The 25,199-nt window shown below is 41.7% G+C and overlaps 1 protein-coding gene across 1 annotated transcript in view; it reads right to left on the bottom strand.

The window, feature by feature from the left end:
• The window catches only part of calcr (calcitonin receptor), a 108,837-nt gene that overhangs the window by 82,838 nt on the left and 800 nt on the right, over positions 1-25,199 (bottom strand). The window lies entirely within an intron of this gene.

Raw genomic sequence — 25,199 nt, 5'->3', positions numbered from 1 at the left:
TCCTCCTGATCCCTGATTCATGAACTATTCTCTCCTCCTCTCCTCCTCTCCTCCTGATCCCTGATTCATTAACTATCCTTTCCTCCTCTCCTCCTGATCCCTGATTCATGAACTATTCTCTCCCCCTGATCCCTGATTCATGAACTATTCTCTCATCCTCTCCTCCTTTCCTCCTGATCCCTGATTCATGAACTATTCTCTCCTCCTCTCATCCTGATCCCTGATTCATGAACTATCGTCTCCTCCTCTCCTCCTCTCCTCCTGATCCCTGATTCATGAACTCTCATCTCCTCCTCTCCTCCTTTCTTCCTGATCCCTGATTCATGAACTATCGTCTCCTCCTCTCCTCCTGATCACTGATTCATGAACTATCCTCTCCTCCTCTCCTCCTGATCCCTGATTCATGAACTATTCTCTCCTCCTCTCATCCTGATCCCTGATTCATGAACTATCCTCTCCTCCTCTCCTCCTCTCCTCATGATCCCTGATTCATGAACTATCCTCTCCTCCTCTCCCCCTCTCCTCCTGATCCCTGATCCATGAACTATCCTTTCCTCCTCTCCTCCTCTCCTCCCGATCCCTGATTCATGAACTATTCTCTACTCCTTTCCTCCTTTCCTCCTGATCCCTGATTCATGAACTATCCTCTCCTCCTCCTTTCCTCCTGATCCCTGATTCATTAACTATCCTTTCCTCCTCTCCTCCTGATCCCTGATTCATGAACTATTCTCTCCCCCTGATCCCTGATTCATGAATTATCCTCTCCTCCTCCTTTCCTTCTGATCCCTGATTCATGAACTATCCTCTCCTCCTGATCCCTGATTCATGAACTATCCTTTCCTCCTGATATCCTGATTCATGAACCTATATATCCTCTGATCTTCGGTTCCAAGCAGAGTTCCTCTTTTGAGACTTGTCCCATTTCAAGTGTATCCGTCTCTGCCTCGTCTTCCACTTCTCCACTCCATTTCCACATGTGATCCAGCTGCTGCTATTCCCCAAGAACCAGACAAGGCATATATTCAACGACGCAGCCCCCGGAGACTGGCCTGACAGCATAAAAAAATATGGAATAATAGAAAACGAATGGAGGGAAAACAGCAACTGCAAGCAATTAACCACAGAATGACTTATTTATTTTATATCTGTGGCTTTATGGGCCCAAAACCTGTTGGGTGTGATTAAAATGGAGGACTACCAAACAGTGGCGGTGTGCAGCGTTCTGCCGTTCTCGCCGAATGAGAGATCTTTATTCTAAGGTAAAGGTAAATTGGATTTGTAAATTTGGTGCCGCATGCAGATAATGTATTTAGGAGGACAATACACAGCCATAATCTCCTGCTTGAGTTGGATACAAACATTTTTTTGTGTTTACTTTTCTATTGTTTAACTTTGAGACGTAAGCTAACACCTGAATGGACAAAAAATGTAATAGAAAATGTTTCTACACCAATGTTGTTATTGTGAAGCCCAGCTTGGATAAAAGAGCTCAGTAACCCAGCTATCCTTTCAGGAATGGTTAAATACATGTGTCCAGGATCCAATGACACAGTCAGCATTTTTATCCAGAAGGCCAATACTTATCTTGTCCAATAACATTTTTAAGCCCATTTTGTTATAAAATTACAAGTATATTTTAATATTTACGATTCATAAGAGCAAAAGCTATTGATCTGTTACTTGGCCCTTGTCCCATAGTTATTCTAACAGAGCACTGGGGGTTATTCCCTGCCTGAGCAGGCCTGGGCGGTGTCCCAAATGGCACCCTATTCCCTTTGTGGTGCACTACTTTTTTTAAACCAGGAACCATAGGGCTCTTTTCAAAACAAGTGCACTATATAGAGAATATGGTGCCTTTTGAGACACACTGCAGCTCTTTCCTATTCTCTCCTGCCCTTGAGAAGGAGCACCCTTCACTGTGTGAGCAGATTTTCTTTTCGACAGAATGGAATGGAAGACAGGAAAAGAGAGGCAGGCAGTGTCAAGTACTCTGGTGGTGAGCCTCTTCAATGCAAGCCATCAGGCGTTTACTACTCCATGTACACTTGATTCATATCACATTGGCACGCTATATGGCAACCCACGCATTTCCTTTATAAGCCAGCAGCAGAACCAAGGGTGGAGATGGGGGAATGCGGGGAGAGTTACAGGGCTAGGGAGGGGGAGTAATATGGATAGTGGATACACTATGAAAAAGGATAGAATTTTGTTTTAACAGGAGAAGGCCACGTTGGACAGTGTTTTGGAGCCTGAGGCTCTTCTCAGGCAGCATTGGGCGGAGATTTACAACGGGGGTTTTATGTTTTTGAAGGCGCCTGCTGAGAATAAATGAGCATTTCCTCCTTCAACACTTTGAATATGACCACATGGAATACTGTCGGGTGTCTTAAGGCTAACTCCCAGTCCACCCTGTCATAACTCAGACCCATAAGCTTCCATACGCGCATGTCTGTGTGCTCTGAGGATAGAACCTTTAAGCACTCCCTTTTAGAGCGAGGCAATATCTCAAAATGAGGCAGATTGTTCCATCCTTCCATCTCCATTAACAGCTGTCCCGAAATACACTCAGGTTTTATATTTATGTCAGGCAGAGAATAAAGTCATGTTGTTGGTAACAGTCTGAATATTTAGGGTATTATTCATTCTTAGTAACAGTGTGCTGCATATTTAAAGTATGATTCATTAACACACTCACTAGGAGGAAGCAATAATGGGCCCTGGTCAGAAACAGTGCACTGAACACCCTGGTTGAATGGTGCTCTAACAACTCTGCAGAATGATTTACATGTGGGTGATTGTATTCTGTGCTGATGGCATTGGGACACCTGGGACGAGGAGGAAGATTAAAGAGGAAGATTGACAGCTGGGGATTTTTTTCCTTATTATCTACAGTACCAGTCAAAAGTTTGGACACAAATTAAAATATATTTTATATTTGAGATTCTTCAAAGCAGCCACCCTTTTCCTTGATGACAGCTTTGCACACTATGGGCATTCTCTCAACCAGCTTCATGAGGTTGTCACCTGGAATGCATTTCAATTAATTGGTGCGCCTGTCAAAAGTTTAGACACACCTACTCATTCTTTATTTTTACTATTTTCTATGTTGTATAATACTATTGAAGACATCAAAACTATGAAATAACACATATGGAATCATGGAGTAACCAAATATATTTTAGATTTTCTATTCTTCAAAGTAGCCACCCTTTGCCTTGATGACAGCTTTGCACACTCTTGGCATTCTCTCAACCAGCTTCACCTAGAATGATTTTACAACAGTCTTGAAGGAGTTCCCACATATGCTGAACACTTGTTGGCTGCATTTCCTTCACTCTGCAGTCCAACTCATCCCAAACCATCTCAATTGGGTTGAGTTTGGGTGATTGTGGAGGCCAGGTCATCTGATGCAGCACTCTGTCACTCTCTTGGTCAAATAGCTCTTACACAGCCTGGAGGTGTGTTTTGGGTCATTGTCCTATTGAAAAAGAAATGTTAGTTCCACTAAGCGCAAACCAGATAGGATGGCGTATCGCTGTAGAATGGTGTTGTAGCCATGTTGGTTAAGTGTGCCTTGAATCGGGGTGGCAGGTAGCCTAGTGGTGCGAGCATTGGACTAGTAACCGAAAGGTTGCAAAATCAAATCCCAGAGCTGACAAGGTAAAAATCTGTTGTTCTGCCCCTGAACAAGGCAGTTAACCCACTGTTCCTAGGTTGTCATTGAAAATAAGAATTTGTTCTTAACTGCCTTGCCGAGTAGTTAAATTAAATTAAATTCTAAAGAAATCACAGACAGTGTCACCAGCAAAGCAAATCTCAAATTTAGACTCATCAGACCAATGGACACATTTCATAGTTTTGATGTCTTCACTGTTATTGTACAATGTAGAAAATAATAAATAAAGTATATTATGAATGAGTAGGTGTGTCCATAGTTTTGACTGGTAGTGTACTGGAATTGGTTATCTAAACAGTGATGCTGCTACATAGAGATTCAAACAATTATACTGTTTACCTGTAAATAGAAAATGTTTCTATTGCAGCTTCTTTCTCAGCTGTGCCAATAGTAGAGAAAAGAATAGCATTATAACTAACATCGAACCAACATGTTAGTTCATTCACAGTTCACTCAGAACTATTTTATTAGATGATAGTGAACCTTTATTTAACTAGGCAAGTCAGTTAAGAACAAAATCGTATTTACAGTGACGGCCTACCAAAAGGCAAAAGGCCTCCTGCGGGGACGGGGGCTAGCATTAAAAATATAGGACGAAACACACATCACGACAAGAGAGACACCACAACACTACATGAAGAAATCAAATCAAATCAAATCACATTTTATTTGTCACATACACATGGTTAGCAGGTGTTAATGCGAGTGTAGCGAAATGCTTGTTCTTCTAGTTCCGACAATGCAGTAATAACCAACGAGTAATCTAGCTAACAATTCCAAAACTACTACCTTACACACAAAAGTGTAAGGGGATAAAGAATATGTACATAAAGATATATGAATGAGTGATGGTACAGAGCGGCATAGGCAAGATGCAGTAGATGGTATCGAGTACAGTATATACGTATACATATGAGATTAATAATGTAGGGTATGTAAACATTATTAAGTAGCATTGTTTAAAGTGGCTAGTGATATATTTTACATCAATTCCCATCAATTCCCATTATTAAAGTGGCTGGAGTTGAGTCAGTGTGTTGGCAGCAGCCACTCAATGTTAGTGGTGGCTGTTTAACAGTCTGATGGCGTTGAGATAGAAGCTGTTTTTCAGTCTCTCGGTCCCAGCTTTGATGCACCTGTACTGACCTCGCCTTCTGGATGATAGCGGGGTGAACAGGCAGTGGCTCGGGTGGTTGTTGTCCGTGATGATCTTTATGGCCTTCCTGTGACATCGGGTGGTGTAGGTGTCCTGGAGGGCAGGTAGTTTGCCCCCGGTGATGCGTTGTGCAGACCTCACTACCCTCAAATCAAATCAAATCAAATCAAATTTTATTTGTCACATACACATGGTTAGCAGATGTTAATGCGAGTGTAGCGAAATGCTTGTGCTTCTAGTTCCGACAATGCAGTAATAACCAACGAGTAATCTAGCTAACCTCTGGAGAGCCTTACGGTTGTGGGCGGAGCAGTTGCCGTACCATGCGGTGACACAGCCCGACAGGATGCTCTCGATTGTGCATCTGTAGAAGTTTGTGAGTGCTTTTGGTGACAAGCCAAATTTCTTCAGCCTCCTGAGGTTGAAGAGGCGCTGCTGCGCCTTCTTCACAATGCTGTCTGTGTGGGTGGACCAATTCAGTTTGTCTGTGATGTGTACGCCGAGGAACTTAAAACTTACTACCCTCTCCACTACTGTCCCATCGATGTGGATAGGGGGGTGTTTCCTCTGCTGTTTCCTGAAGTCCACAATCATCTCCTTAGTTTTGTTGACGTTGAGAGTGAGGTTATTTTCCTGACACCACACTGCGAGGGCCCTCACCTCCTTCCTGTAGGCCGTCTCGTCGTTGTTGGTAATCAAGCCTACCACTGTTGTGTCGTCCGCAAACTTGATGATTGAATTGGAGGCGTGCATGGCCACGCAGTCGTGGGTGAACAGGGAGTACAGGAGAGGGCTCAGAACGCACCCTTGTGGGGCCCCAGTGTTGAGGATCAGCGGGGTGGAGATGTTGTTACCTACCCTCACCACCTGGGGCGGCCCGTCAGGAAGTCCAGTACCCAGTTGCACAGGGCGGGGTCGAGACCCAGGGTCTCGAGCTTGATGACGAGTTTGGAGGGTACTATGGTGTTAAATGCTGAGCTGTAGTTGATGAACAGCATTCTCACATAGGTATTCCTCTTGTCCAGATAGGTTAGGGCAGTGTGCAGTGTGGTTGAGATTGCATCATCTGTGGACCTATTTGGGCGGTAAGCAAATTGGAGTGGGTCTAGGGTGTCAGGTAGGGTGGAGATGATATGGTCCTTGACTAGTCTCTCAAAGCACTTCATGATGACGGAAGTTAGTACTACGGGGGGCGGTAGTCGTTTAGCTCAGTTACCTTAGCTTTCTTGGGAACAGGAACAATGGTGGCCCTCTTGAAGCATGTGGGAACAGCAGACTGGGATAGGGATTGATTGAATATGTCCGTAAACACACCAGCCAGCTGGTCTGCGCATGCTCTGAGGGCACGGCTGGGGATGCCGTCTGGGCCTGCACTGTATTGTCCTCAAAGCGGGCAAAAAAGTTATTTAGTCTGCCTGGGAGCAAGACATCCTGGTCTGTGACTGGGCTGGTTTTCTTTTTGTAATCCGTGATTGACTGTAGACCCTGCCACATACCTCTTGTGTCTGAGCCGTTGAATTGTGATTCTACTTTGTCTCTGCTTAGCTTGTTTGATAGCCTTGCGGAGGGAATAGCTACACTGTTTGTATTCGGTCATGTTTCCGGTCACCTTGCCCTGATTAAAAGCAGTGGTTCGCGCTTTCAGTTTCACGCGAATGCTGCCATCAATCCACGGTTTCTGGTTTGGGAATGTTTTAATCATTGCTATGGGAACGACATCTTCAACACACGTTCTAATGAACTCGCTCACCGAATTAGCGTATTCGTCAATGTTGTTGTTTGACGCAATACGAAACATATCCCAGTCCATGTGATGAAAGCAGTCTTGGAGCGTGGAATCAGATTGGTCGGACCAGCGTTGAACAGACCTCAGCCCGGGAGCTTCTTGTTTTAGCTTCTGTCTGTAGGCAGGGAGCAACAAAATGTAGTCGTGGTCAGCTTTTCCTGAAAGGAGGGCGGGGCAGGGCCTTATATGCGTCGCGGAAGTTAGAATAGCAGTGATCCAAGGTTTTACCAGCCCTGGTTGCGCAATCGATATGCTGATACAATTTAGGGAGTCTTGTTTTCAGATTAGCCTTGTTAAAATCCCCAGCTACAATGAATGCAGCCCCAGGATGTGGTTTCTGTGGATTCCAGTTTGCAAAGAGTCAAATAAAGTTCGTTCAGAGCCATCGATGTGTCTGCTTGGGGGGGAATATATACGGCTGTGATTATAATCGAAGAGAATTCCCTTGGTAGATAATGCGGTCGACATTTGATTGTGAGGAATTCTAAATCAGGTGAACAGAAGGACTTGAGTTCCTGTATGTTGTTGTGACCACACCACGTCAGAGAGACCTAAGACAACAACATAGCATGGCAGCAACACATGACAGCACAGATGGTAGCAACACCGCATGACAACAATAACACCACATTACATTGATATGTTTCTGTGATGTTGAAAACATCGGAAGTACATGGAGAGTTACTATATGGATGAAAACACCATGTGTGCCACAGACCTGGGCTTCAAATATAAAAAAAGATATATCCAAATACTTGGAACGTTTGCTTGCCTTCTGCCTAAAGTGCCAGATGGGCAGGGTTTGCAGTTTTTTTTTAACTTTCATGTTTGTTTCTTAAGCCAGGCAAGCTCAAACAGACACAGATACACTATGTGAATCGATGTAGGTATTTGTAACCCGGTTCTGGTGTACAGTATATCACCAGGATAACAGTCAACACTCGTGAACCCCAAATATTTGCAATACCAGACTGTTAAACTGTTGTCTAGGACTAATAGGACTTAGTTTTTCTCTCAGGATTTTATTCAGGAGATGTTGTTTTTCTCTCAGGATTTTATTCAGGAGATGTTGTTTTTCTCTCAGGATTTTATTCAGGAGATGTTGCAGACAGTCAATCATCTCTAAATCCTACACACTTCTTCTTGTAAATTCACCCTGCTTCCAGCCCTGTGGGTAGTAATGCTTGCACGATCACGACATCCTCTTTTTGTTCTACTGCAAGGCAGTGAAGGCATGCAGCTGTGCTGGGGTGGCAGACATCTGTCAAATATCCTATAATTTTCCCTGTATTTTCACAGTTGTTTGCGCTTTGATATCAACAAAGGAAAATAAATAAATAAATGTAATTCAGTTAAAGGAACAACAGTGCTCTTTTCTTGCCGACAAGCAAATTCTGTTCTGACAGTGTCGCCATTTTGATTATCCCTGGACTGATTTTGTATTGTTTCACTCTCCTGTTTCTAGGTAGACCCCTTGATTTCAGGCCCTTCTCTAACATTGCATAATAGTTATTTTCAAGGGGATAAAAAGTCCATGATTTCAGGCCTATTATACGGATATCTACGTTTGAATGAGGGCTGAGGGCTATTATAGGGGGAGAATAACAAGTCCTTTCATTTAGCCAACCTTCCCTCTGTTTATACTGATTTATCCCACCCTGGTTTATCCTTCCCTCTGTCTGTTGATTTCCTTTGACTTTTTCACCACATACTGTATATGTCATCTCTCAGCGAGTGACATTTGTTCTTCTCCTCTCCAAAAGCAGACAGTCATAACTATTATGACCCAGAGTGATTTATTGAATATTGCTGCTAGACCTTCAGGCCATTTAGGCCTTGAAAGGGATAACACAGGCAGGAATGACATCCCGAACACATGACATACTGTAAGAGTGTATCCATTTTCCTATGTCAGACAAGTGCACAATATTGCCATCTTTTTAAAATCAGAACTGAATTATAAGGCAACGTTTATTATGCCTGTTTCACATAGGTATTACTAGATAATAAAAAGGTTGGCCTCATAGTGGAACTGCTAAGACAGTCAGAAATATGAGTGTGATCAAAACAGCACAACAGGTATGGCTGAGCTGCCACTGTCCTAAAGCATTAGGACTGATGGGCCACATCCAGTCAAACCAAGATTAGGCCTCAGGGTCAAAAGCTGAGGATCTAGGAGAGATGATAGATCTGTGGACTAGATGGGAGGCCAAATAGGTCAGAAATCCTACTTAATCCTAACATTCAATCTTGGGACTCAAATTGAGAGGTTCAAAGCTTCAAAGAGAGAGTACACAGACATGCTCAAGGATAAATATAGGTGCACAAAGGGAGTGTCTAAGAGCTGTGGGAAGTGCAGCGCTTGGTGAATGGAAGCAACATTGGTCCAATAAATCAGAGCGGGTAGGAGGCAAAAAACTGCCAGAAATAGCTCTGTTTGCGTACCAAATGGCACCCTATTCCCGCTGTAGTGCACTACTCTTGACAGAGTAATGCACTATATAAGGAATAGGGTGCCATTTGGGATGTAGCCTCTGTGAGAGCAGAGAAGCAGACAGAGCCCAGTCAAGTCAATGGAGACTCGAAGGGGATGTCAGTCTTCCATCATGCAATATGGCCAAGGGGTAGGCTACACACCGACTAACCTTAATGAGAAGAAGACTGTTATTGGGCTTCTCCCCCTCTCCATGGAAAGAAGCACCCCCAACTTACTTTCAGAGGAAAATCTTTACCTAACAATGCATTTACATTCTCTCTGAAAACAAGACAGAAATATTGCTTGTGTACCATAAAAAAACTGAATATTCCAATGTTCATTCCATGGAAATCTCTTCAACATGTATTTTTAACTATCACAGGGGAACACAAAATACCTGCAAAAGTTATTTCTTATGCAAATGGGTGAGCATGCTTGCAAACCTGGCAAGCACAGCCATGAGAACATAATGACAGATATAAATGAGGTACGGGAGGAGAAAAGAGAGGCTGCAGTTGGGTTAAACAGGATTCAGAGGACGGAGTGGTATCATCTCATTATTCTGTTGGCTCCCTGAGTGTCAGTCAGCATGCCAGCTACCACCAAACCACAGTATTTATTGCCTGCATGGTTGCTCCCTTGGAGCTTTCTATTTCTCTTTATGCTCTCTCTCTCTCTCTTTCTCTCTCTCTCTCACTGTGTGTGTGTGTCTACTCCACACTCTCATATACACATTACCGGTGGCTAAACCATCCCATTGTGTATGTTAGGGTTTATACAGGGTATACAGTATTTTGTATGGTTATTCCAGCTGTTGTGTATTTTCAGGGACAACCCAGTTTCCTTCAGAAATGACAGAGACATGAAAGGTGTATAGAATGCTAGTCTACTAATACATGTACAGTTCAGCTGTGGTTCTGACATCTCTCTTCACTGGCCTTTTCTGATTTTGCTAAATCATTTAAAGACGTACAGCTAAAATAAACCTTTGAAACACACCGTGATTATAAACTTACATATCACTTAATTTTATGGCAAAACTCACCGCTTTGTCAGCGTTTTAATAAAAGCATTACAGTAAATCTCACTCCAAATAAGTGACGGTTCCAAAAGGTTAATGTAGCTTGACACTAGAGTGTTCTGGTTCTGTAGTTCTGCTCATTGTCAGGCAACACAGACAGTTCAGCTGCATTGGACCCGTTGGGACAGAGTCACGCTAGAAGACAGCCCAGCTCTGGACCCTCCTCCCTGGCTAACTAATCCTCATTATTAATCACACCCAGAAAACAAAACATTTAACCTATGCACCACAGGTTCCATCACATGTTGTGTCAACAGTCAACACCACACTTCTTTTAGCGGGGAATAGAAAGGATCCGGCTTCTATAGCAGATTCGTCAGTCACACGAGATCAGAGCGGAGCTGCCACCGCATTCCCAGGCCTGGAACGTGGCCACGTTGAAAGAGTTCCCGAGTCGTTAACGAACAGCGCCAGCAGCACATTCTTCCCCAGTTTAATTGTGCGTGAATAATGGATCTAATTCCATCAAAATATAATAATTGATCTCGTTCTAATGGCCTGTTCTATTTCTATGGCGCTAGCGTCCCCTATTCACTGTAGTGCATTCTGTCATATCGACCCCTACTGGTGACGTAAGAGGAACTACATGTGACGACAACACTGGAGGGAAAAATCTAATATTAACCGGATTACTGCTATGCCTTTCCGAGCCATGTTCTCATTCACAGAAAAGTATCATGGGAGAGCGGTTTTTGATCCACACAACATGCCCCGCAGCCTCAGATGTCTGAATGGGGACGTTGTGTCCCAGAAGACAACAACATCAGAAACAAAGAGGACATTTACCTCTATAGTCTTAGACAGACCACTAGGAGGTAATAGAGAATTGGTAAACTTGCGTTTGTACCTTTAATCCAGGATCCTTTCATGTCACAATGACAAAGGTTTTTGTTACGGTGGAATGTTCAATCAAAGGAATGACTTTCCGTTTAAAGAAATAGCTTCCACACGAGAAGGGGAGCTTAAGCCCCACCCTCCTCAACATATATATCAACGAATTGGCGAGGGCACTAGAACAGTCTGCATGACCTGGCCTCAACCTGGCCGCACTTCCTAACCTCTTGCCAAATGTATGACCATATTAGAGACAGATTTTTCCTTCAGATTACACACATACACAAATAATTCAATAACCTGTTGCCACAAGAAAAGCTCAACCATTGAAGAACAAACACTATTGTAAATACAACCCATGTTGATTTATTTTCCCTTTTGTACTTTTTCCTTTTAAGAGCCAATAAAGCCCTTAAATTGAAATTGAAATTGAAATTGAGAGCGAGAGAGGGAGAGCGAGGGAGAGGGAGAGAGAGAGGGAAAGAGAGAGATTCTCAGTGAAGCCAGACACATCCATACAGTTGCATTCCCTGTGTCCAAAACAACCCTAAATGAAATTACACATGAGAAGGGGGTAGAGAGAGAGAGAGAGAGAGACACACACAGACACAGACACAGACACCCATACAATACACCCATTCCCTGTGTCCAAAACAACCCTAAATGAAATTACACATGAGAAGGGGGTAGAGAGAGAGAGAGAGAGAGACACACAAAGACACAGACACAGACACCCATACAATACACCCATTCCCTGTGTCCAAAACAACCCTAAATGAAATTACACATGAGAAGGGGGTAGAGAGAGAGAGAGAGAGAGAGAGACACACACAGACACAGACACAGACACCCATACAATACACCCATTCCCTGTGTCCAAAACAACCCTAAATGAAATTACACATGAGAAGGGGGTAGAGAGAGAGAGAGAGAGAGAGAGACACACACACAGACACAGACACAGACACAGACACCCATACAATACACCCATTCCCTGTGTCCAAAACAACCCTAAATGAAATTACACATGAGAAGGGGGTAGAGAGAGAGAGAGACAGAGAGACAGACACAGACACAGACACAGACACCCATACAATACGCCCATTCCCTGTGTGCAAAATAACCCTTTTAGTGAGGCGGTTCCTGTTGTGATCTCATCTGGCTCTGGTGACTGACAGGTGGCACATCTAAAATCCAACATATGTGCATAACATGCCTAACACTTTTACAATTAAATAACTATAATAATTAATACTTAGCAAATTCGAATTAAATTGTAATTAAGTTATGAGCACTGGGACTGTACCTGAAAGGTAATTAACGCCACTTTGATCATTGAAATGTATATTTATAGAAATACTGCATGCCTAGCTCTACTGTGAAGATAACTACGTAACTTGACTTCTGTCTACTCGCTATTCTGCCTTAACCTATTTCTGGTCTCAGATGACCAATTTACAAATGGTCATTGAAGGGATGCATTTTCTGTTTTTCTGTTTGGTTAATCTACAGTATGTAAATGGTCAGTGGGTTCAGATATGTTTATCTCATCAGGAGCTCTTCTCTTATCTGCGTCTGGCTTAGGCATTTTCTTTAAATGTGTTTGTCTGTCAGTGAGGAAAACACGTGCCATTCACTTTACACTCTTTCTCTGTTTCTCTCACTCTTTCTGTCCATCTCTCTCTCTCAGTTTCCCTGTTTCTCTCTCTGTTTCTCTCCCTCCCTCTGGACAGCTCAGTAAGTAAGGTCTAAATTACACAACTATTAACTAATCACTAGATGGGGTGTGGCCTATGTCTTTTTATGGGCAGTAAAGCAATCTGCAGTGGATCTTCGAAGCTAATTTCCAAGGTCTGCCTAGGTGAGATACACTGCACAGATCCAACTAAGATCTTTCCTTTTCTGTGGAGAAGTAGAAACAATTCAGTCTTGATGCATTTTTGTTTCTGATGATACTGTAGATGCAAATAAATCAGGGCTATTTAGCAGTGTTGGAAAGTCTCGGGGGACATTTGATTGTAGAAAACGAATGATGAAGAATGGCCATCGGTTGTGTTGCATGGATTAGAAGAGAAGGCAATAAATCCATCTCAGCCAGAAGCTGTTTGGTGTTCACCAGCAGGCCAGTGTATTTTTCTTTATCACATTGTATTTCTTGCAATAAAACAACGCTGCAAGTGTGGCAAAAGTAGAGCTTATCTTTTTAAGACATCATAAATCAACTTTTCTCCTCACATTCTTCCATTGGCACTAAAATATACCTTGGATGGTCCAGGAAAATGTTGATAACCACATGAAAACACTTGGCATTAGGGTGAGCATGCCACAAATGAAATGATGTCATTCTAGACTTGAGCCAAGTTTTGTACGTCTTTAATGATCACAGACACGTTGGTGTATTTTTGAGAGTTTGATAGGCTGATAATAACATTTTGTGAACTGCTATAATTTATTTTTGCAGACATTTGCTAGGAGGTCCTACCTGGAGTTTCATAGTTAGTGTGAGGGAACGTGCATTGTATTACTTTTGAGTTAGCTAATATGATTTAGAATGGATAAAACAATTTGTTTAAAAAATCAGTGAAAAATAACAATGGTCATTCATTCTATATTGGCAAAGCAAAAACATTATATTCCTAATTGTTTCAAATGATTTTACTCACTTTGATAAAGTCCAGCATATTACAACAGATAAAAACATACAAATAACTAGGACCATTCCATCTACTATGGCAAATAACTAGGACCATTCCATCTACTATGGCAAATAACTAGGACCATTCCATCTACTATGGCAAATAACTAGGACCATTCCATCTACTATGGCAAATAACTAGGACCATTCCATCTATTATGGCAAATAACTAGGACCATTCCATCTACTATGGCAAATAACTAGGACCATTCCATCTATTATGGTAAATAACTAGGACCATTCCATCTACTATGGTAAATAACTAGGACCATTCCATATATTATGGCAAATAACTAGGACCATTCCATCTATTATGGCAAATAACTAGGACCATTCCATCTATTATGGCAAATAACTAGGACCATTCCATCTACTATGGCAAATGACTAGGACCATTCCATCTATTATGGTAAATAACTAGGACCATTCCATCTACTATGGCAAATAACTAGGACCATTCCATCTATTATGGTAAATAACTAGGACCATTCCATCTACTATGGTAAATAACTAGGACCATTCCATCTATTATGGCAAATAACTAGGACCATTCCATCTATTATGGCAAATAACTAGGACCATTCCATCTATTATGGCAAATAACTAGGACCATTCCATCTACTATGGCAAATGACTAGGACCATTCCATCTATTATGGTAAATAACTAGGACCATTCCATCTATTATGGCAAATAACTAGGACCATTCCATCTATTATGGCAAATAACTAGGAGCATTCCATCTATTATGGCAAATAACTAGGACCATTCCATCTATTATGGCAAATAACTAGGACCATTCCATCTATTATGGCAAATAACTAGGACCATTCCATCTATTATGGCAAATAACTACGACCATTCCATCTATTATGGCAAATAACTAGGACCATTCCATCTATTATGGCAAATAACTAGGACCATTCCATCTATTATGGTAAATAACTAGGACCATTCCATCTATTATGGTAAATAACTAGGACCATTCCATCTATTATGGCAAATAACTAGGACCATTCCATCTATTATGGCAAATAACTAGGACCATTCCATCTATTATGGCAAATAACTAGGACCATTCCATCTATTATGGCAAATAACTAGGACCATTCCATCTATTATGGCAAATAACTAGGACCATTCCATCTATTATGGCAAATAACTAGGACCATTCCATCTATTATGGCAAATAACTAGGACCATTCCATCTATTATGGTAAATAACTAGGACCATTCCATCTATTATGGCAAATTGAAAACAGTGTATTCCAAATTCTCTCCAATTACTTCACCATCTTTGATTGAAGTAGTGTTTAGTACAACCAATTAAAATGAACATAAAACATGTCAAGATCTTTAGAATAATTCATAGAAGATAAATGAAGAAAATAATCCAGTAGATTGAACCCAGAACCTTGTATGCAGACATGTATGTTGACTCAGTATAAGCCTTTCTATATATGATAATGCATCTGTGGATCATAACTCATGAGCTTTGATATCCTCCTCTTTCAAGAAAAACTTGCTCACATTCTTTTAGTGTGTGCTTTCAATTATTACCAGGAGAGAAGACCTTTCCCAAGAATCCCCTCTTACCCTCCCTCCCTTTCCATCTCGAAGACGGAGTGATGTGCTTTTCTAACGGTTTCTCCTTTTCTCCTCTATCACTCATCATCTCAACCTGACAGTGAATGGCAAAGACAGGCAGAGGCAGCAGATATCATTATATATCAACATCATGAGAAAACTATCTCATTGTAATCAAAGGTTCTATCTCTCTGAACATGGCAGACATCTTGAAAAAGTTTCTGGGGAACTTTTCATTTTCAATAAGAGTTTTCATTAATACAGTTTGGTACCAAATGAGATAGCATTACTGGAGTTTTAAAGAGAACAATTTGTAATGTGAATTAAACGTACCAACATTTTGTCAAATGCTGAATAAATGTGAAAAATATTAATCAAAAGATCAAAAAAACTTGCTGATATGCATGTAAAAATAAAAATAAAAATTCACCCTTTGTCCTGAATGAAACATTTCCCTATGGTATCATTGAGGAAGTAGACTTATACTTGCGGCTGGTAGAAATGGGAAAAGTTATTAAATAAACATTTGTGGCTAGAGATTAGCCGAGAAGCATTATGATTCCCTTCTGCACTGAGCTTTCCAGTATAGTCTTTTGGGTGTTGGACTAACTGGGCTGCATTTGGATGTAGTGGGGTGTGGATAAGCAGTGGAGAACAGAGGAGCTAGGAGCACGGTCCGGTGATCACAGACACACAGAACTAAAACAAGCACCAGAGCTGGGAAGAGAGTCTCAGAAATAGCATCACAAGAGTTTGGTGTGTGAAATAAAAGACAAACATTGAGGGTGTGAGATGGCAAAAGAGAAATAAAGAGAGAGAGAGAAAGAGAACAGTGTCAGTGTACAGAGAGGACGCTAGTTATTTCATGACAAGCCCCCGGTCTCTCGTTAAATAGGTAACTGAGGAGCATGCTCTGGTTCTGGGACAGAGAACTCAAGCCGGGCCGCTATACTGCTCTGACAAGCTTGTTCAACGGCACCCGAGGGCCTGTTCGCCAATGACTATGGTTAATAATGCTCAACCGATCATTTTATTGTTGATTGTTATCTTAGGCTGAGTTGATGCATGTTAGAGCTGCAATGTAGAGAACAATAGCTTTTAATCAATTGTTTTTAACCAACTAAAACCAATACATTTATCAAGTGTGGAGAGTATATAGAGATTTTATACCACAACATTGGTGCATATTTTCCATTGCTACCAATGGAAATTGGTAGCATATTGATTTTGGCAGAGACAATTCCACTGTATAAACAGTGTTCACATAGCAGTAGCCTAAATTAGATTACAATTGTTAAAGTATACAAACCGTTTTAATAATATTTTTGTACTTTTGACAAAATGTTTCTAAAAACTCTAAATTGTCTTCAGCACCCACTTTTGTTTAGTTCTCAAAAACGTATCCAGAAGAAATAGCCCCCACACAGACAGGAGATTAAGAAGGTTTAACAAAGAATATTGATCTGTTCGTCTGCATCTCAAATGGCACCCTATTCCCTACATAGTGTACTACTTTTGACCAGAGCCCTATCAGTCCTAGTCAGAAGTAGCACACTATATAGGGAATATAGTCACCAGGACAGGCCCTAGGGTTCATAATCAATAGAATAGAAAAACCCCATCTGGGGATGATTGTTCCTGCTGTTCCAAAATGTGCCAAAATGGCAGTTACGTATAGGTGGCCACGTAAAACGCAATCAATTAGGAGTAGGAAAATCAATTCCCATTGAGGGATTATCCGGACAGAGAGACTTGGAAAGGGGAAGCATAATCAGTCAGAATTATAAATGTCTCACAATTGTTAATGAATTGTTCAGAGAAATGAATTATAATTTGCAACCAGACAGTTATACTCTCTGATAGACTTGTGTAAGACTGGGGAAGCCTTTTAGTTAGGCAAAGTCTTGTTCTTATGGCTGGAATGAGAACTAAGCTTTCAAATCTGACTGTATCAGTGTTTTCCTCAGTTTTATCAGAGGCTGACAGATCCGTTGTGCCCTTTTCCTCCCAACCTCATGATAGCCTGTACAGTACATAGATGTACATAGAACATCTGCTCATTAATCAAAAGATATCTATGTATGACGCATAGAACATATATCTATGTACAGTATGTCGCACAGAACATCTGCTCATTAATCAAAATATATCTATGGTTGACATCCTCACAGTTTTCTACATTGATTCAACGTCATCACATAACATTTTGTTGAAATGACGTGGAAACAACGTTGATTCAACCAGTTCTTGCCCAATGGGTAAAACGTGTCTGAACTCCTGCAACTCTCAGTTGGCTGGGCTCCGCACTTGAGCCATCAAACCCTCGTAACTTATCCAGAATGCCAGATCATGCCTGGTGTTAAACCTTCCGAAGTTCTCCCATGTAACCCCGCTCCTCGGCACACTGACTGGCTTCCACTTCAAGACCATGGTGCTTGCCTACAGAGCAGCAAGGGGAACTGCCCCTCCCTACCTTCAGGCTATACTCAAACCCTATACCCCAACCTGAGCACTCTGATCTGCCACCTATGGTCTCTTGGCCCTCCCATCCATACAGGGGGTCAGCTCCCGCTCAGTCCAGTCAATGCTCTTCTCTGTCCTGGAACCCCAATGTTGGAACAAGCTTCCCCCTAACATCAGGCCAGGGGAGTCCCTGCCCATCTTCAGAAAATGTCCTCTCTTCTTTCTCATGTCAGGGGAGACAGGGGAGAGAGAGAGAGAGAGAGAGAGAGAGAGAGAGAGGGAGAGAGGAGAGAGGCTTGTGTTGCTTCTATACAGAATGCAAGTATTGAAAGATGAGGTGCCTCACGAATAACAAATATGTGCAGGTATGTTCATGAAGGTGATGAAATTCTCTGGCACAAGCAATTGTGTTTCCACAAAGACCCAAATGAACATACTCAACAAAATCTACCTTTAACCACAAGAATATGGCTGAATTTCATCTTAGTGCTCACTGAAAATAAGCATTTTAGATTGGATACATTAGGTGCTTTGTGTCAATTCTGGAGTATGAAAGCATGGTTGCTGCAGCTATACAAGCAAATTGCCTCTGTGTAGGAGTATATTTGGGCTTCTGAATGGCGCAGCGGTCTAAGGCACCACATCTCAGTACAAGGAGCATCATTACAGTCCCTGGTTTGAATCCAGGCTGAATCACATCGCGCCGTGATTGGGAGACCCATATGGCAGTACACAATCGGCCCAGCGTTGTCTGGGTTTGGCCAGGGTAGGCTGTCATTACAAGTAAGAATTTGTTCTTCGTTAAATAAAAAGTATTTGTCCCTATGAGAAAGAACAGCTAGACTGGGTTCTGAGTCTGTCCATCACGTTTTCATGATAAACATATTTCTGACATTTTTTTACTTGAATGAATTTTACACCTTTCACAAATAGAAAAATCCCTCGAAGTAAAATCACAACAATGCATAGAACTCCCTCATTTGGAGAAAAATGACATCTGAATCATACACTATGTCTCTACTCTGATAAGCTCTGCATTGGATCAAGTGTAATCGCAGCCTGCTATTTTTGTATTTTTAATTTCACCTTAGGTAGGCTAGTAGGCTAGTTGAGAACACCTTTATTTAACCAGGTAGGCTAGTTGAGAACACCTTTATTTAACCAGGTAGGCTAGTTGAGAACACCTTTATTTAACCAGGTAGGCTAGTTGAGAACACCTTTATTTAACCAGGTAGGCTAGTTGAGAACACCTTTATTTAACCAGGTAGGCTAGTTGAGAACACCTTTATTTAACCAGGTAGGCTAGTTGAGAACACCTTTATTTAACCAGGTAGGCTAGTTGAGAACACCTTTATTTAACCAGGTAGGCTAGTTGAGAACACCTTTATTTAACCAGGTAGGCTAGTTGAGAACACCTTTATTTAACCAGGTAGGCTAGTTGAGAACACCTTTATTTAACCAGGTAGGCTAGTTGAGAACAAGTTCTCATTTGCAACTGCGACCTGGCCAAGATAAAGCAAAGCAGTTTGACACATACAACAACACAGAGTTACACATGGAATAAACAAACATACAATCAATAATACAGTAGAAAAATATATATACAGCATGTACAAATGAGGATAAGAGAGGTAAGGCAATAAATAGGCCATGGTGGCGAAGTAATTACAATATAGCAATTAAATACTGGAATGGTAGGATGTGCAGAAGATGAATCTGCAAGTTGAGATACTGGTGTGAAAAGGAGCAAGATAAATGAATAAATACAGTATGGGGATGAGGTAGATTGGATGGGCACACAACTATCGTGTACATCAGCTCCACCTACTGATGCAGACGGGGTGTTCAGTAGGGCTGGTATTATCACAATACTTGGGTACCGATACGATATGTATTGCGATTCTCACAATTCTAAATTCAGCAAAAAAAGAAACATCCTCTCACTGTCAACTGCATTTATTTTCAGCAAACTTAACATGTGTAAATATTTGTATGAACATAACAAGATGCAACAACTGAGACATAAACTGATCAAGTTCCACAGACATGTGACTAACAGAAATGGAATAATGTGTCCCTGAACAAAGGAGGGGTCAAAATCAAAAGTAAAAATCTGTATCTGGTGTGGCCACCAGCTGCATTAAGTACTATAGTGTCTCCTTCTCATGGACTGCACCAGATTTGCCTGTTCGATTGCTACCCCACTCTTCCACCAAGGCACCTGCAAGTTCCCAGACATTTCTGGGGGGAGTGGCCCTAGCCCTCACCCTCCGATCCAACAGGTCCCAGACGTGCTCAATGGGATTGAGATCCGAGCTCTTCCCTGTCCATGGCAGAACACTGACATTCCTGTCTTGCACGAAATCACGCACAGGCTGGTGGCATTGTCATGCTGGAGGGTAATGTCAGGATGAGCCTGCAGGAAGGGTACCACATGAGGAAGGAGGATGTCTTCCCTGTAACACACAGCGTTCAGATTGCCTGCAATGACAACAAGCTCAGTCTGATGATGCTGTTACACACCGCCCCAGACCATGACGGACCCTCCACCTCGATCCTGCTCCAGAGTACAGGCCTTGGTGTAACGTTCATTCCTTTGACGATAAACGAGAATCCGACCATCACCCCTGGTGAGACAAAACTGTGACTCGCCAGTGAAGAGCACTTTTTGCCAGCCCTATCTGGTCCAGCGACGGTGGGTTTGTGCCCATAGGTGACGTTGTTGCCGGTGATGTCTGGTGAGGACCTGCCTAACAACAGGCCTACAAGCACTCAGTCCAGACTCTCTCAGCCTATTGCGGACAGTCTGAGCAGTGATGGAGGGATTGTGCTTTCCTGGTGTAACTCGGACAGTTGTTGATGCCATCCTGTACCTGTCCCGCAGGTGTGATGTTCGGACGTACCAATCCTGTGCAGGTGTAGTTACACGTGATCTGCCACTGTGAGGACAATCAGCTGTCCGTCCTGTCTCCCTGTAGCGTTGTCTTAGTCATCTCACAGTACGGACATTGCAATTTATTGCCCTGGCCACATCTGCAGTCCTCATGTCTCCTTGCAGCATGCCTAAGGCACATTCACGCAGATGAGCAGGGACCCTGGGCATCTTTCTTTTGGTGTTTTTCAGAGTCAGTAGAAAGGCCTCTTCAGTGTCCTAAGTTTTCAGAACTGTGACTTTAATTGCCTACAGTCTGTGAGCTGTTAGTATCTCAACGACTGTTCCACAGTTGCATGTTCATTAATTGTTTATGGTTCATTGAGCAAGCATGGGAAACAGTGTTTAAACCGTTTACAATGAAGATCTGTGAAGTTATTTGGATTTTTACGAATTATATTTGAAAGACAAGGTCCTGAAAAAGGGACGTTTCCTTTTTTGCTGAGTTTATATGTATTTTTATTCGATACTGTGATTTTATTCCGATTCGATGTTCAAAAACATATTGCTCACCATATGACTGCTACAGAGGGACAAGAGAGAGCCATGAGAAAACGAGTTTTGATCAGTGCTGGAAATAAAAGTGCTGAAAACTAATTGGCTCCTTATTTAAAAAGAAGATGGAGAACAATTTATGAAGGAAACGTTTTGGTGCAGGTACAGCCAACTACCCATTTTGCGATATTGTCAAAAACTATACGATATGCTATATTGTCAAAAATAATATCTCGATATGTCACTGTAGCGATTTTTACCCCATCGCTAGTGTTCAGTATATTATAGACACTGTAGTTCTGGAGAGTATGGGGGAGTTATTCCTAAATGCTGATCTTGGGTCCGTTTTGCATTTCCCCCACTAATGGTTAATGTTAGGAATGAATAAGGGGAAGCTGATCCTAGATTTGTACCTAGGGGAAACTTCTCCCTGGAGTGAATGTTAGGTAGACACAGTGCAGGCAATCACTGGAAATTGTTCACCGCTTAGTGTGTGGAGAACTGGCGCACCGGGACGATCCAAAAATAGACCCAGAGAGAACAGCTCCTCTTTGTGTTGGAGCAGATTAATGAATAAGGAAATGTTAAGAAAATATTTCACTACGGTGTCATTTCATGGGTAGGTCGCAGACAGCCAGCCGATCGTGTTGCTCCAAGAACATGAGTGATATGCAGTAATCTGAAAATCACAGAACACATATTGAAACACTTACACATGTAATGTAATTACCACATCATATCATCGCTAGCTCTGTAAATGTCTTTACTACATTACGGGAAATTAATCAATGTTTGTGGGAGCAGCTGCATCCACACATCCGCGAGAACAAGTATCCAAAAGGGAGCTGTATTCTCTCACACTGGCTTCATGCACTAATGTGTATTTTATAATGGGAAAACATCCCCACGTCATTCTGGCTGGCTAATGTCTTGACTTAGCCCGTAGTAAAATTTGATGCTGTGAAATTTTACAAGGTCAATAAAAGAGGAAGACAAATAGAAAATGACTACAAGATAAGGTTGCACAAACGTCGTCTTACACACAACCTACACTACGCAAAAGGCCGAAGGACAACATGTCCCCACTCCAACTAACACTTTTCAATCCCATTGAATTTAAAGCTACAGTCTGAGATTGGAAAGACAACAACATGGAAGAAGGAAATGTACTATTGAACAGATTCCCGGATCCCAGACAGTACCTTTAAATGGACAGCATTTATATTTTCTACTGAAAACAATTATGACAAGTATCGTTGCTCTGTCAAATTACCCTAGTGGAGCGTTGTAGACAACAGAACCGCAGCCTGAGACAGACAGAGAGAGGCAGAGTGACGTACATGAACGAACCAATGAATAAAAAATGAAACATTTGTTTAATACATAGGAACAACAAGCTCAGTCTGTATACACCGCTGACCTCCGTTGACAGAGCTCTTAGTTACATACACTACCGTTCAAAAGTTTGGGGTCACTTAGAAATGTCCTATATTGGGTCCATTAAAATAACATAAAATTGATCAGAAATACAGTGTAGACATTGTTAATGTTGTAAATGACTGTTATAGCTGGAAACTGCACATTTTTTAATGGAATATCTACATAGGCATACAGAGTTCCATTATCAGCAACCATCAGTCATGTGTTCCAATAGCATGTTGTGTTAGCTAATCCAAGTTTAGAATTTTAAAAGGCTAATTGATCATTAAAAAACGTTTTGCAATTATGTTAGCACAGCTGAAAACTGTTGTGCTTATTAAAGAAGCAATAAAACTGGCCTTCTTTAGACTTGTTGAGTGTCTGGAGCATCAGCATTTGTGGGTTCGATTACAGGCTCAAAATGTCCTCTTGCTCAGTTGTGCACCGGGGCCTCCCACTCCTCTTTCTATTCTCGTTAGAGCCAGTTTGTGCTGTTCTGTGAAGGGAATAGTACACAGCGTTGTACAAGAGCTTCAGTTTCTTGGCAATTTCTCGCATGGAATAGCCTTAATTTCTCAGAACAAGAATAGACTGACGAGTTTCAGAAGAAAGTTATTTGTTTCTGGACATTTTGAGCCTGTAATCGAACCCACAAATGCTGATGCTCCAGACACTCAACTAGTCTAAAGGCCAGTTTTATTGCTTCTTTAATCAGGACAACAGTTTTCAGCTGTCCTAACATAATTGCAAAAGGGTTTTCTAATGATCAATTAGCCTTTTAAAATGATTAACTTAGATTAGCTAACACAATGTGACATTGGAACACAGGAGTGATGGTTGCTGATAATGGGTCTCTGTACGCCTATGTAGATATTCCATAAAAAAAATCTGCCGTTTCCAACTACAATAGTCCTTTACAACATTAACAATGTCTACACTGTATTTCTGATCAATTTGATGTTATTTAATGGACAATTTATTTATTTTTCTTTCAAAAACAAGGACATTTCTAAGTGACCCCAAACTTTTGAACGGTAGTGTATGTCTTTGTGTCCTGTGTCCTTGTCTGTGTGTGGAGGAGGGGAGTGGGTGGGGTGGTGGAAGGGTAGGGTGTGTGTGTGTGTGTGTGTGTGTGTGTGTGTGTGTGTGTGTGTGTGTGTGTGTGTGTGTGTGGGTGTGCGTGTGTGCGTGCGTGAGAATGTACTGGTATCCCTCTCTCAATCTCACGCTTTCTGTGTGTGTGTGTGCCATTTCAGGGCATGAGCAACGAGGTTTAACTTTCATTTTAATTTGATCTCCCTCCTGGTTCTCTGCTTTCCTGTTAGTCTGGCATATTTGCCGCTCCACTCATCACTGATCAGACAGCTGATGTATCACTCCCCAATCTCACAGATAGAGCAACCAGACGTATGCAACTGAGCTCCAATTGTGTGCTTGTGTCTGTTTCTGACAGTGTCCCGTCATATATGTGCACATCGCCCCTTCAGCCCATCATCCCGTCTCAAATCAATGCCTGTTCAGACAGACCGACAGACTGGCAGAGGGTAATACATTTCCTTAAACATGATTACATTAACAGAACTAATCTATTCAACAAGGCATCACATCCGGATTTAGCCACAATAGCCGCCTGGGTACTTTCTGCCCCTTCTCTGGTCAATGTTAGTGCGCTTTGTAGGGAATAGGGTGCCATTTGGGACGTAGCCTGACTGATTCTCTACAAGAATGGATTTGATATAAGTAGCCTACGGAATGACATCATTGATTGCTAATGATCTTCTTCATCAATATGCTAAAACAATGTATAAGGGAAATGGTTCCAGGTTGTATCATGGCAGTTCTCTTCTCACTATTAAATCATCTGAGTGGACACGTTGTGGTGCTTGGATAATACCACACTGATTCTAATTTAGCCTGGTGGCTGACTACGTTAGACTTTCAGTACATTGACAACAGCCACAGTCTCCCCAGTCCCAATCACATCTCCTTTACACACCCCATGAGGGGCAAAAGTGCTACTTTAGACACAATGTTTAATACTCAACTGGCTACTTTGATTCACATGTAAAATGATATGCTCCTGATTATACTTAGAAATCTGCCCAAATGACTGAGAGGGAAAGTGGATATACAGTATGGTACGGGAAGGGAAAATTGTAGGCTAAGCAATGTTTTCTACATAAGCTTTGCGAGAATGTCTTCAATCAACATATTCCACATGCTGAAACAGAAATCTAGAATATGTGTCAACAACATTAGTCTATTTGGGAGGGATGGGTGTGGGCTTTTAAGGTATGAAACATTTTAAAAGTCAATACAGCATTTCATTTTGTGATTTGATTTGTTATGATATTAAATAAATGTCACATTCCTATATACCATGTTAAATTGTGTGAGACCGATTGCTTGATATGGTCAACGAAATATGCCATCCCATTGACTAATGACTGATGAGTGCAGGGAGCTCATCAATCAGAAACCAACCATATGCCCTTTTATGGTCACAGATAAATTCATAAAACATTTACCATTGTGCCTCTTTGGTGTTTATAACATTGGATTCCCTTGGTCTCATTCCTTCCATATCAGCCAGTATTATG

This window comes from Oncorhynchus mykiss, chromosome 32 (assembly GCF_013265735.2).
Source record: "Oncorhynchus mykiss isolate Arlee chromosome 32, USDA_OmykA_1.1, whole genome shotgun sequence".
NCBI lineage: Eukaryota > Metazoa > Chordata > Actinopteri > Salmoniformes > Salmonidae > Oncorhynchus > Oncorhynchus mykiss.
This window is presented reverse-complemented; position numbering and strand designations above follow the sequence as displayed.